The sequence below is a fragment of the Schistocerca gregaria genome, chromosome 3 (genome assembly GCF_023897955.1).
Source record: "Schistocerca gregaria isolate iqSchGreg1 chromosome 3, iqSchGreg1.2, whole genome shotgun sequence".
NCBI classification, from domain to species: domain Eukaryota; kingdom Metazoa; phylum Arthropoda; class Insecta; order Orthoptera; family Acrididae; genus Schistocerca; species Schistocerca gregaria.
The window spans coordinates 338,715,179-338,728,214 of NC_064922.1; the positions used below are offsets into that span (position 1 = coordinate 338,715,179).

The window sequence follows — 13,036 nt, forward strand, 5'->3', positions numbered from 1 at the left end:
CTGTGAACTGAACCAAGAACACAAGGAAGTAAGATTTTCAAGATTAACTTCCATTGTTGAAGAAATCTCCAGTGAGTTTCACAGCAATTTTACACATTTTAAACCTCTAGAACTGGATATCATTTCGATTAATGATACCGAGGAATTTAGTCTCGGATTTGTTAGAAGTGATCTTCTAGTATAAGTGTGCACTTTACAAATTTATCTGTCAATCCTACCCATCGCAGAAAGAAATCACGTCAGAAGATCAGTACCCAGAAGTCTCAGACTTTACTTTTAACTTTTTTTCAGCGTCGATATACATTTGTGAACGTATGTTTCCCTGAAAGAAGTACATGGAATCTCGTCAGGATAGCGCAGTGATGCGCCGTGCGGGTTTGGCCGAGCGGTCTAGACGCTGCAGTCATGGACTGCCCGGCTGGTCCCAGCGGAGGTTCGAGTCTTCACTCGGGCATGGGTGTGTGTGTTTGTCCTTAGGGTAATTTAGATTAAGTAGTGTGTAAGCTTAGGGACTGAAGACCTTAGCAGTTAAATCCCACAATATTTTTATTTATTTATTTATTTTATTTATTGTAGTGACTGCACTTCGTTTCGCTACAACGCAAAGTGAAATCAATATTGCATAACAGGTCACGACCGAGTTAAGCAAACCTAAAAAAAAAATTTTTTTAGTAGGTCACGTCATATGTCGTTTCCATATAGATAGTAGGTGGGGCTCACGATCCACGACGACAAACAGTCATCCCTGCAATTGGCCGGCATGGCTCTGACAACATCGTGAGGAAACTGCGGTACTTGAGCTGGAGGGGGTACGCAGTCGCTCCATGGGAAAGACTCGCGAGCCACGCTTTGTAGCTCTGCTTTAAACATTTGTCATGATTTTCCGACTTGAGTACTTAGTAAAATGTTCTGTATTGAATAAGAAACCAATCAATATTTTTTGAACAGATGCTTCTATGGATTTTTTCTCTTGTTTTGTAAGACACATACGACCCCCAGTGCTTGTAAAATTACGCTCTGTGCAGCCCCAGTAATGCACGCTGCAGCGAAGATACAGAAGTGAAGGCAAACAGCTCTGCTGCCCAGCTGCCGCGACTTCCCAGCGCGAGTGCGAATCCAGCCATTAAGACGGACGTCTCCCGGGGCCGCTAGTGACGCAACAACTTCATTACGGCCAGGACTTCTGCAAGTAATCGAGTTAGGCCTGGAGGGACACGGGCTGGCGGCCCACGCAGCGCCATATCAAACGGACGGACGGTCACAGGGGGGGCGGCGGCCGGCGTAGGTGGCGCCTCTTCACGCCAGCCTCGTCTCCCCTTGGTTGCCGGGTGGACCGCCTCACGAGTCCGTCGTAGCGTGATAGCTGCACGCCCTCACACAAATTGGATATTTCTTCTTGAGGATGCGTACACAGAAGGCACTGACAGAACTTAGTGAGCTCATCGGGCAAAATAGTAGTCTCGTCTTAAAAGAGAGCTGTGTGGAACTGACCATCAGACGGTAATGTGATCCTTGGCCTAAGTCGTGGCTGTGAAATGGCTCGTATGTCCATTTCCTTTGTTTGGAATCAGTGCAGGAAGACTGGATGGTGTGGCCACGTGGCAGAACTGCAGAAAACTAATCTCATGCTTGGACGTGCCCATGAGATACCCGTTTTGGTGGTGTATCAAGGAGGCTACAGGGGTACATCTGCTACTCACAGTTGAGCTTTTTGAAGGAGTAAGAATGATGTCAAAAAGATATTCTACCCTAAGGGGACAAGGTACGTGTACCAGTGACAACAGGCATCAAACACGGCAGAAATTCCTGCTGACAATGACTCCAGATCCATCTCAAACAGTTTTCGAGCGAACATCGGGAAAGCATTTGCATGCAACGACAGCCGCCCTCTGAAAGACTCAAAATCAAACAGATCTTAAGGCGACAAAAAAGTGGCAGTTACTGAGACCATTTAAAGATGCGGCCTCTCGTAAGACCAGGGGTCTACTAGATAAATTGCGAATCTGACCAGTCTTACGTCTTACAAACAGTATGCACTGCAGAACAACGCAAGAGGGAGCATGAGAGGCTACTCCAAACAATCGCTTATTTGAGCATGAGTCAGAAAACAGTCACCGGTGAAGTAGGACTTCAACGGCTTGTGGAACTGTGTAGTTTAAGGACCCATAGACATAAAAGTTGACCAGGTGCGAATAGGTCTCACGCACTTATTGTTCCATACAAACTTAATTATTTGTGTATACAGTTCAATCATTACGGGAATCGAATATTTCGACTATTTTGTTCCTGTTATCGACGTTGATAGTGGCAGCATATCGATCTTACGGATTCTAAGACTTTCGAGAATGTTTTAATTTCAAGTTAGAAGTCGGCTAACAAACAACAAACATTTTAGAGTAATATAATTGACAATGTTCTGATATTTTTACTTTACTTATACTGCGGAATCTTTTTTTCTTGTAAAATTTCATGATTCTACGTCAAAAGGAAGTACCCTTAGGTGAACTTGCGAATATCAAAATATGTGACATGAATGGCCGTGTCTTTAGATTGCGTTGACAAAGAAGCCTAAGCCTTTTACACTGCCACGAGACCAAAGACCTTAATACGTGACATAAATTTCAACTTGACACGTCTACCCGTTTGTGAAAAAAAGAAAAGGATGGACAGACTGACTGATAACAAACGACGGAAGAATTTTTTCTGATATAATTACGAATTAAAAATTTTCGTGTTTTTCCCTTTGGTTGTAGCTTGAAACCTTCCTTATTGTCAAATTTCATGATTCTAGGTATGCAGGAAGTTAAATGGTTTTGAGCACTATGCGACTTGTCTTCTGAGTTCATCAAACGCCTAGAACTTAGAACTAATTACAACCTAACTAACCTAAGGACATCACACACATCCACGCCCGAGGCAGGATTCGAACCTGCGACCGTGGCGGTCGCTCGGTTCCAGACTGTAGCGCCTAGAACCGCACGGCCACTCCAGCCGGCCAACAGGAAGTACTGTACAAGTTTTGATGAGTGAGTATAGATTTAAATCTCAGGAAGTCGATTCTGAATGTATTTATGTGGAGTGTAGGCACGTATGGAAGTGAAACATGGACGATAAATAGTTTAGACAAGCAGAGAATAGAAGCTTTCGAAGCTACAGAAGAATGCTGAAGATTAGATGGGGAGACCACATAACTAATGATGAGGTATTGAATAGAAATGGGGAGAAGAGAAATCTGTGGCACAACTTGACTAGAAGAAGGGATCGTTTGGTAGGACATGTTCTGAGGCATCAAGGGATCACCAATTTAGTATTGGAGGACAGCGTGGAAGGTAAAACTCGTAGAGTGAGACCAAGAGATGAATACACTAAGCAGATTCACAAGGATGTACAGGGTGTTTCAAAAATGACCGGTATATTTGAAACGGCAATAAAAACTTAACGAGCAGCGATAGAAATACACCGTTTGTTGCAATATGCTTGGGACAACACTACATTTTCAGGCGGACAAACTTTCGAAATTACAGTAGTTACAATTTTCAACAACAGATGGCGCTGCAAGTGATGTGAAAGATATAGAAGACAACGCAGTCTGCGGGTGCGCCATTCTGTACGTCGTCTTTCTGCTGTAAGCGTCTGCTGTTCACAAAGTGCAAGTGTGCTGTGGACAACATGGTTTATTCCTTAGAACAGAGAATTTTTCTGGTGTTGGAATTCCACCGCCTAGAACACAGTGTTGTTGCAACAAGACGAAGTTTTCAACGGAGGTTTAATGTAACCAAAGGACCGAAAAGCGATACAGTAAAGGATCTGTTTGAAAAATTTCAACGGACTGGGAAAGTGACGGATGAACGTGCTGGAAAGGTAGGGCGACCGCGTACGGCAACCACAGAGGGCAACGCGCAGCTAGTGCAGCAGGTGATACAACAGCGGCCTCGGGTTTCCGTTCGCCGTGTTGCAGCTGCGGTCCAAATGACGCCAACGTCCACGTATCGTCTCATGCGCCAGAGTTTACACCTCTATCCATACAAAATTCAAACGCGGCAACCCCTCAGCGCCGCTACCATTGCTGCACGAGAGACATTCGCTAACGACATAGTGCACAAGATTGATGACGGCGATATGCATGTGGGCAGCATTTGGTTTACTGACGAAGCTTATTTTTACGTGGACGGCTTCATCAACAAACAGAACTGGCGCATATGGGGAACTGAAAAGCCCCATGTTGCAGTCCCATCGTCCCTGCATTCTCAAAAAGTACTGGTCTGGGCCGCCATTTCTTCCAAAGGAAACATTGGCCCATTTTTCAGATCCGAAACGATTACTGCATCACGCTATCTGGACATTCTTCGTGAATTTGTGGCGGTACAAACTGCCTTTGACGACTCTGCGAACACCTCGTGGTTTATGCAATATGGTGCCCGGCCACATCGCACGGCCGACGTCTTTAATTTCCTGAATGAATATTTCGATGATCGTGTGATTGCTTTGGGCTATCCGATTACATACAGGAGGCGGCGTGGATTGGCCTGCCTATTCGCCAGACATGAACCCCTGTGACTTCTTTCTGTGGGGACACTTGAAAGACCAGGTGTACCGCCAGAATCCAGAAACAATTCAACAGCTGAAGCAGTACATCTCATCTGCATGTGAAGCCATTCCGCCAGACACGTTGTGAAAGGTTTCGGGTAATTTCATTCAGAGATTATTGCTACGCATGGTGGATATGTGGAAAATATCGTACTGTAGAGTTTCCCAGACGACAGAGCCATCTGTTGTTGACAATTGTAACTACTGTAATTTCTAAAGTTTTTCTGCCTGAAAATGTACTGTTGTCCCAAGTATATTGCAACAAACGGTGTATTTCTATCGCTGCTCGTTTAGTTTGTATTGCCGTTTCAAATATACCGGTCATTTTTGAAACACCCTGTAGGTTGCAGTAGGTACTGGGAGATGAAGAAGCTTGCACAGGATAGAGTAGCATAGAGAGCTGCATCAAACCAGTCTCTGGACTGAAGACAGCAACAAGAACAACAACAACATGACCATATCTTTTTACTTCACTGACTTAGAAACTTAACGTTTTTACATCAACAGGGGACCATAGACTTCAATATTGAGCCGCTTACGGCTCGTGTTCATCCCATTAATTGTTTGTCATCTTGTATTACGGTAGTGCCACCTCGTTTTCTTACTCAATTTACAGGCGTCACTAACTTCCTGCCTTACGTGCCCGTGAGTAGCAGCAGCAGCACGTATCCATAAGCGCACTGTCGTACCATCTCTGGAGGGACCGATAGTATTTGCGGGTCGTCGTGTGTCGGGTAGGGAGTGAGTGGGAGACGCACCAGCAGTGGAGTCGGTCCGTTGGTGTGGAGCAGCAAGCAAGCCCCCGTCGTGCGGATTCGAGATGGATCCGATGGATCCGATGCACGCGCGGTTGGAGTGTGAGGTACTGCTTGCGAGTCCTCCGAAATTCACCGTACATCGATCTTGGACATGAAAGTTGAGTCCTCACTTAACTTACTATCGAGCCTCAACTGTTCGCATTTCTTCGTTTGATCCTGCTTGTCGCTTTTGGGACATCCCGGCGAGCAACAACGTGTGTATATGTATTCCCTGTTATCGAAGTTCACCAGCGGTATCTTCTGCCTTTTGGCCGTTGACGTTCCGGTTACCTGCCCCGGTCGTTGACGTAATTTTAGGAGGTGTATTTTCCTCGTCGTGTTCTCGCTGTCCAGCGCTGCGTGTAGTTCGACAGCTGAGATGTTGTTGGTCGTAGTGGGCGCCAATATTCTGTGTGTCGTGTACTGAAATCTTGTGGTAGTTTTGCTGGTTGTGTGGATTTGGTTGATTGGTCGGTTGGCTGTCTGTCGCGTGGGTTGCCTCCAGATTAAGAAGTCGTTGGACTGGCTGCCTGTCTCACCTAAACGGGCGTTAGTGTTACAATCCCAGGCTGACTCTTGGAAACTTGTAAGCCCCGTTCCTTGTTTGTTATGTAGTCATTTCCCTGCTTGGATTTTAGTTATTTGGTTGATGTGTGGCTTTCAGCCGAGTATCAATATCTCTTAAATTAATGCTCTTGTTGCCCTTAAGGCATGAGATTGTTATATTTTTATATGGGACTTTCAGCCGAATTTTACTGGGGAGGTTTTAAGATAAGGTCTTCGGCCTTTTAGATTGAAACTCTTTCTAGGCCTTAAGCCGTTAAACATATTTTGTTGATATGTTGCCTTCAGACGAGTATTAATATCTCTTAAATTAATGTTCTTGTCTTTCCCTTCAGGAGGGCTACGGCCTTGCCGCAGTGGATACACCGGTTCCCGTGAGATCACCGAAGTTAAGCGCTGTCGGGCGTGATCGGCACTTGGATGGGTGACCATCCAGGCCGCCAAACGCTGTTGCCATTTTTCGAGGTGCACTCAGCCTCTTGATGCCAACTGAGGATCTACGCGACCGAATAGTAGCGGCTTCGGTCAAGAATACCATCCTAACGACCGGGAGAGCTGTGTGCTGACCCTACGCCGCATCATCCTCAGAGGATAACACGGCGGTCGAATGGTCCCGATGGGCCACTTTTTGTCCGTAGATGGAGTGGTTTTCTTTCCCTCGAGGCATGAGAGTGTTATTCTTTACTTTATATGAAATGTTTTAAGATGCGGCCTTCTGCCCTTTAAAATTGAAACTCTTCTTTCTAGGGCTTAAGCCGTTTAATTATTTGTTGGTGAGCGACCTGCAGCCTAGTTTTAAAATCTCTAACATTAATATTCTTCTCTTTCCCTTAACGCATGAGATTGTTATGCTTCTGAGTGGGGTCTTCAGCCCAATTTTTATGAAATGTGTGAAGATAAGGCCTTCTGCCTTTTGACTGAAACTCCTCTTATTGCTTAATATGCGACGCCCAGTCTAGTTCCAGTAAAATTTAATTGTTACGGCTTTCAGACGATTACATTGAAGATTTAGAAAATACTCTTGGGTGAAACCTCAAGAAGAACCTTCTGTTTCAATTATTCTTAAGCCTTGTGTATTGGATTTTGAATGTGGCCTTCAGCTCATCTAAAGTTAATCAAAGGAGGTCGATTAAAGTTTTGAGTCTTTTTCATTTTTGTTGTAATACTGTGTGTTTATAAATAAAGTTTGTAAGTTGAGTGCAACTGACAGGAACTCATTTTGGCCCCTTTCCACAACCTAATGCGCTCTGTCCTGCTGGCCCAAGCATTTCAAATATATGAGACAATTTTCAACTCGATACGTCTGACTATTCCTTAGAAAAAATGATTTTGAACAGTCGATTAGACAGACAGACAGACAGATCAACCAATAACAACCTGATCACATAAGGGTTCCGCTTTTATCAACTGAGGAACCCTAGAAATTACCGATAACGCCCTTACTAAAGTCCGCGGAGTGTAGCTGGTCGGGACGCGGTATTCAGCGATCGCGAGGTTGTAGTAACAAACGTGTAGTCAACATTCGCCCACATACAGCAATACCGTGAGCAACAGTGACGTCACAGGCGGCAGCCAATATGTAAAAGGGCGTGACAGCAGCCCATTAGTAGTTATTCTATTTGACAATGACCAAGAAGTGGTTGGTTGAAAGATCGCAGATTTTTAACAAACCATAACACTTTATTCAGTATTATCTCGGCAAGAATCTGCTTTCTTACAGCATGCAATGAATATTTAGAGCCGGATACCTTACGAAAAAGCCATTGATCATAGTGGTGCACAAATTATCACGTCTTTAGTGAGCCAACCTACACAGAAACTGGACAACAGAATCATAAAGATATCTGTCGTGATCTAATGAGTTGGTCTCCTTTCATATGATGCAAGGTGTTCAGTGCTTGAACCGTGCAATGACCCATTTACCCCCAGTGTGCGGAGAGCCCGTAAAACCTTCTGTGGTGATTTCGGAGTGATTTTAGAGTAATAATTTGGGCCCTTTCGGTTAGATCACCATGAATATGATACGCGATGTTCACTTCAAGATTCTCGGTGACCATGAATTACCCTTGCTTTGACACCTTCGTGATCGGAATGCTGTGGACAACCCTATGTTCAGAGATTGCCACAGCCATGTTCGCAGAGCTGTATGCAGAATTTCATGGTTTGACGAACATTCAGGCAGCCCATTGTATTTCGTCTGGCCTGCTAAATCACCCTGTTGTAATCCCATAGAATATGTACGGTACCAGATGGAACAAGAAGTTCTATAATTTGGTAGTTATGGGTCTTCTAATTATCATTGAATGGCTTCACCTTAATACAGCTACCTAAGAAAATAAACTTATGTGGTATATTCGTTGCTGAACTGAGGCTGCTACACAGGCTAGACGCCGTATTACCCAATATGAGCGTGATGTCTGAGGGTGACTACTATTTGTCTGGTGTGTTTATGTAAATGTCAGGATATACGAAGTTTTTGATTCTGAAATATCGTTTTAATGACATAATAAAATAATGAATAGAATAACTTTTGCTACAACCATTGTTACTGCTACTACTACCACCATTACTTATCAATACCTCCTCATTTACATGTACTGATGCGTGCCGTGACTCATGTGACGAAATATTTCCTACAATATTTTAAGCAAACGAAGGCAGCATTCTTGCTTTCACGCTAACCTCAGTGAATAGTTGTGGGTGTTTTGTACATTCAGCATTTTTTTCTGTCACTGAATAGGTGCATGGTTTCAAAGAGCTGACAGACAAAATTTCTAACCAACAAGTCTATTTCCAGTTATTGCATGTTCTACCCATGGTTAGATTAAAAAACGACATAAATATAATAACATAAATTAATTTATATGCAGGGAGGGGAAAATAAAATTTGATTGAAAATATTGTTTTTGCCCCTTAACTTATATCATCCTTACCCAGGGCTTGTGATGTAAGTTGGGTTGCCTATCTTAAGGGGCATGAAATATTTTCTGGGCAAGTTTCATTTGGCCAGCCTGTAGAAGACAAATCTTTTTGAGGTACGTGTAGAATTCTTTTTTACGAGCACATGGATCTTTCGAATATAGTGGATGGTTGTAATTAAATTGACGGTGTTCCGAGAGGTGCTGTGCAGGCTGTATACATTACAGTACACTGCAACGGTCGTAAATACGTTCGTTAATTGGTGCGCTCTAGAGGTATGCTGAAAAAAGTAACAATTCCACACTCTGCCTCCAGGTGAAAATATGGAGATGCAAGCATTGAGGCTGTGAAATGTTTTCTGATTTGTTGTCAGTATGCTGTTTGACACTTGGTAACACGTGTTTATTTCTTTTGCAAAGTAATGGTTCAGATGGTTCAACTGGCTCTGAGCACTATGGGACTTAACTGCTGTGGTCATCAGTCCCCTAGAACTTAGAACTACTTAAACGTAACTAACCTAAGGACATCACACACATACATGCCCGAGGCAGGATTCGAACCTGCGACCGTAGCAGTCGCGCGGCTCGCGGCCCATTCCCGTGGATCGTCTGTCTTCTGACTGGTCTGATACGGCCCGCAACGAATTCCTGCCCTGTGTCAAACTCTTCATTTCAGAATATCAATTGCAAACTACGTCCTCAATTATTCGTTGGATGTATTCCAATCTCTGTCTTCCTCTTTTGCCATATCTTTTATGAACTAACATGATCTAGCTTTTATGAAATATTTGTCAAATAACTTTGACAACTTTAATACGAAGCGTTATGCAAAACGGATTAACCGCCTTCCCCCATCTCTACTCAATGGGCTTGAAATCAGCTGCCATGACCGCTGCAGAAGTACCCTCATGTCTGTGAAGCGTTCCTCAATTAACTGAAGATTTGAAGCAGGAAACGTCCTAAGCGCAAACACTCGCATTTTTCAGGACAATGAAAAAAGTAAGGCTTCTCTGTTTATACGTAGCTTATTTGTACTCAAAAATGAGAAGGAATTCTGATACCACAGAATTATGGTGTACACCTCATCACTGCAACAACAAAAAAAAAAAAAAAAAAAAAAAAAAAGAGAGAGAGAGAGAAATTTGAAACTAAATAATTTATTAAGAACGCAATAAACGCCATAACAAGAAAGTGACTCGCTATAAGTGGCAACAAGAAAGTTTTTGTTTCAGGTGTCATTAATACAGACCCACGACGTTTTAGTAGCGGTAGTACAAATACAGACATACATCAGTAATATTTTAATCAGTATACTTCAGGGTCGAATTAAACAATGACAATTAAGTGCATCTTCAAATATTACCTCTTTGCAAGAATTTTTATTTGTTACTGAGCGGGAAAGCAACACTCTTAAGACGCTCTTAACGTTAGTTCAGGTTTTTGGATTTGGCTATTAGTTTCTAGATGAATATTACTATTGTAAAGTAAGGCTGAGAACCGAAGGCCGAACGAATACTTAGGCCAAATGCGACTGGTGAGCCGCAGTTTGATGACAACAGTTCTATAGCTTTTCAGGCTTCTCTGACAAATTACTTACGTGTGTGAACAAAGAATTAAACATACAGCTGCACAGTTCCTTTGAAAAAAATTGCGGGATTGTTAAGGTACACTACTGGCCATTAAAATTGCTACACCAAGAAGATGACGTGCTACAGACGCGAAAATTAACCGACAGGAAGAGGATGCTATGATACGCAAATGATTAGCTTTTCAAAGCATTCACACAAGGTTGGCGCCGGTGGCAACTACAACGTGCTGACGTGAGGAAAGTTTCCAACCGATTTCTCAGGTACAAACAGCAGTTGACAGGCGTTGCTGGTGAAACATTGTTGTGATCCCTCGTGTAAGGAGGAGAAATGGGTACCATCACGTTTTCGACTCAGATAATGGTCGGATTGTAGCCTATCGCGATTGCGGTTTATCGTATCGCGACATTACTGCTCGCGTTGGTCGAGATCCAGTAACTGTTAGCAGAATATGGAATCGGTGGGGTCAGGAGGGTAATACGGAACACCGTGCTGGATCCCAACGGCCTCGTATCACTACCAGTCGAGATGACAGGCATCTTATCCGCATGGCTGTAACGGATCGTGCAGCCACGTCTCGATCCCTGAGTCAACAGATGGGGACGTTTGCAAGACAACAACCATCTGCACGAAAAGTTCGACGGCGTTTGCAGCAGTATGGACTATCAGCTCGGAGACGATGGCTGCGGTTACCCTTGACGCTGCATCACAGAAAGGAGCGCCTGCGATGGTGTACTCACCGACGAACCTGGGTGCACGAATGGCAAAACGCCATTTTTTCCGGATGAATCGAAGTTCTGTTTACAGCATCATGATGGTGCCATCCGTGTTTGGCGACTTCGCGGTGAACGCACATTGGAAGCGTATATTCGTCATCGCCACACTGGCGTATCACCCGGTGTGGTGGTATGGGGTGCCATTGGTTACACTTCTCGGTCACCTCTTGTTCGCATTGACGGCACTTTGAACAGCGGACGTTACATTTCAGATGTGTTACGACCCGTGACTCTACCCTTCATTCGATACCAGCCAAACCCTACATTTCAGGAGGATAATGCACGACCGCATGTTTCAGGTCCTGTACGGGCCTTTCTGAATACAGAAAATGTTTGACTGCTGCCCTGACCAGCACATTCTCCAGATCTCTCACAAATTGAAAACGTCTGGTCAGTGGTGGCGGAGCAACTGGCTCGTCACAATACGCTAGTCACTACTCTTGATGAACTGTGGTATCTAGTTGAAGCTGCATGGGCAGCTGTACCTGTACACGCCATCCAAGCTCTGTTTGACTCAATGCCCAGGCGTATCAAGGCTGTTATTACGGTGAGAGGTGGTTGTTCTGGGTACTGATTTCTCAGGATCTATGCACCCAAATTGCGTGAAAATGTAATCACATGTCAGTTCTAGTGTAAAATATTTGTCCAATGAATACCCGTTTATCATCTGCATTTCTTTTTGGTGTAGCAATTATAATGGTCAGTTGTGTAGTTAAGATGTTTGCCAAGAGTGGGACGATTTTGTTTAAATAAAAAGGTCGGCACCACTCTGCGGCGCAGAGTCGCGGGGCAGAATAGGTGTTTGCTCCCTGTGGCGTAAACGGCGATTATCGTGGGCGCTTTGAGGCGTGCAGAGTGTTGTTGACAGAGGACTGGGGTGGCAAGGTGTATCAGCAGTGGAAGCAGCCCCGTGTTCTGTCGGTCGCAATACAGACTTGGCGTTTTGGAACATGTGGTTCTGTGGTGTTGTGCTGGCAATACTGGTTTCTGACATATTGAATTAGGAAACTTACTGCGACGCCCGCCAGAAAAATTAATATGTTCATTAATTATTGAGAGAATCTCTCGCGGAGGACAGCGATTTTTCTTAGTACATTAAAATGAACCTGAAGGAATATTTAACTATAAAGTCTATAAACAGCCTCGATCGCAAGAAACCTTTATTTTTGTGGTTACCGGTTTCGTTCAGTTACTGTCGATCTTCAGACCTCATGGTGGTACGCGGTAGCAGAGAACGGTCCAGTCGTTACGAACTCCACGAAACTTCAACTGCTCTGTTCTCTGTCACTGCGTACAATCATGGTATGAGGTCTGAAGATGGTCATTAACAGAGCGAAAGAGATAACCATAAAAATAAAGGGTTCTTGTCGTCGAGACTGTTTATGCTCATCTTAATGTGTTTAGCATGGACATAGAGAGGAATATTTCGATCATGTACTGCAAACTGAGCCAACGGCTTTGCCACTGTGGTAACACCGGTTCCCTTCCGATCACCAAAGAAGTTAAGCACTGTCGGGCTGGGCTAGCATTCGGATGGGTGACCATCCGAACTTCCGAGCGCTGTTGGCAAGCGGGGTGCACTCAGCCCTTGTGAGGCAAACTGAGGAGCTACTTGATTGAGAAGTAGTGGATCCGGTCTCGCAAACTGACATACGGCCGGGAGAGCGGTGTGCTGACTACATGCCCTTCCAAATCCGCATCCTGTGACGCCTGTAAGCTAAGAATGAGATGTCAGCCGCTCTTTACCGTTGGGCCTCCACGGTCTGTTCGGGCGTAGTTAAACTGCAAGCTGGTGTCTTTCTACGTCT

General features: G+C 44.2%; 1 pseudogene; it reads left to right on the forward strand.

Annotated features, from left to right (window-relative positions):
• Window positions 1–12,676: 12,676 nt before the first annotated feature.
• On the forward strand, window positions 12,677–12,797 carry LOC126356830 (5S ribosomal RNA; annotated as a pseudogene).
• Window positions 12,798–13,036: the final 239 nt, after the last annotated feature.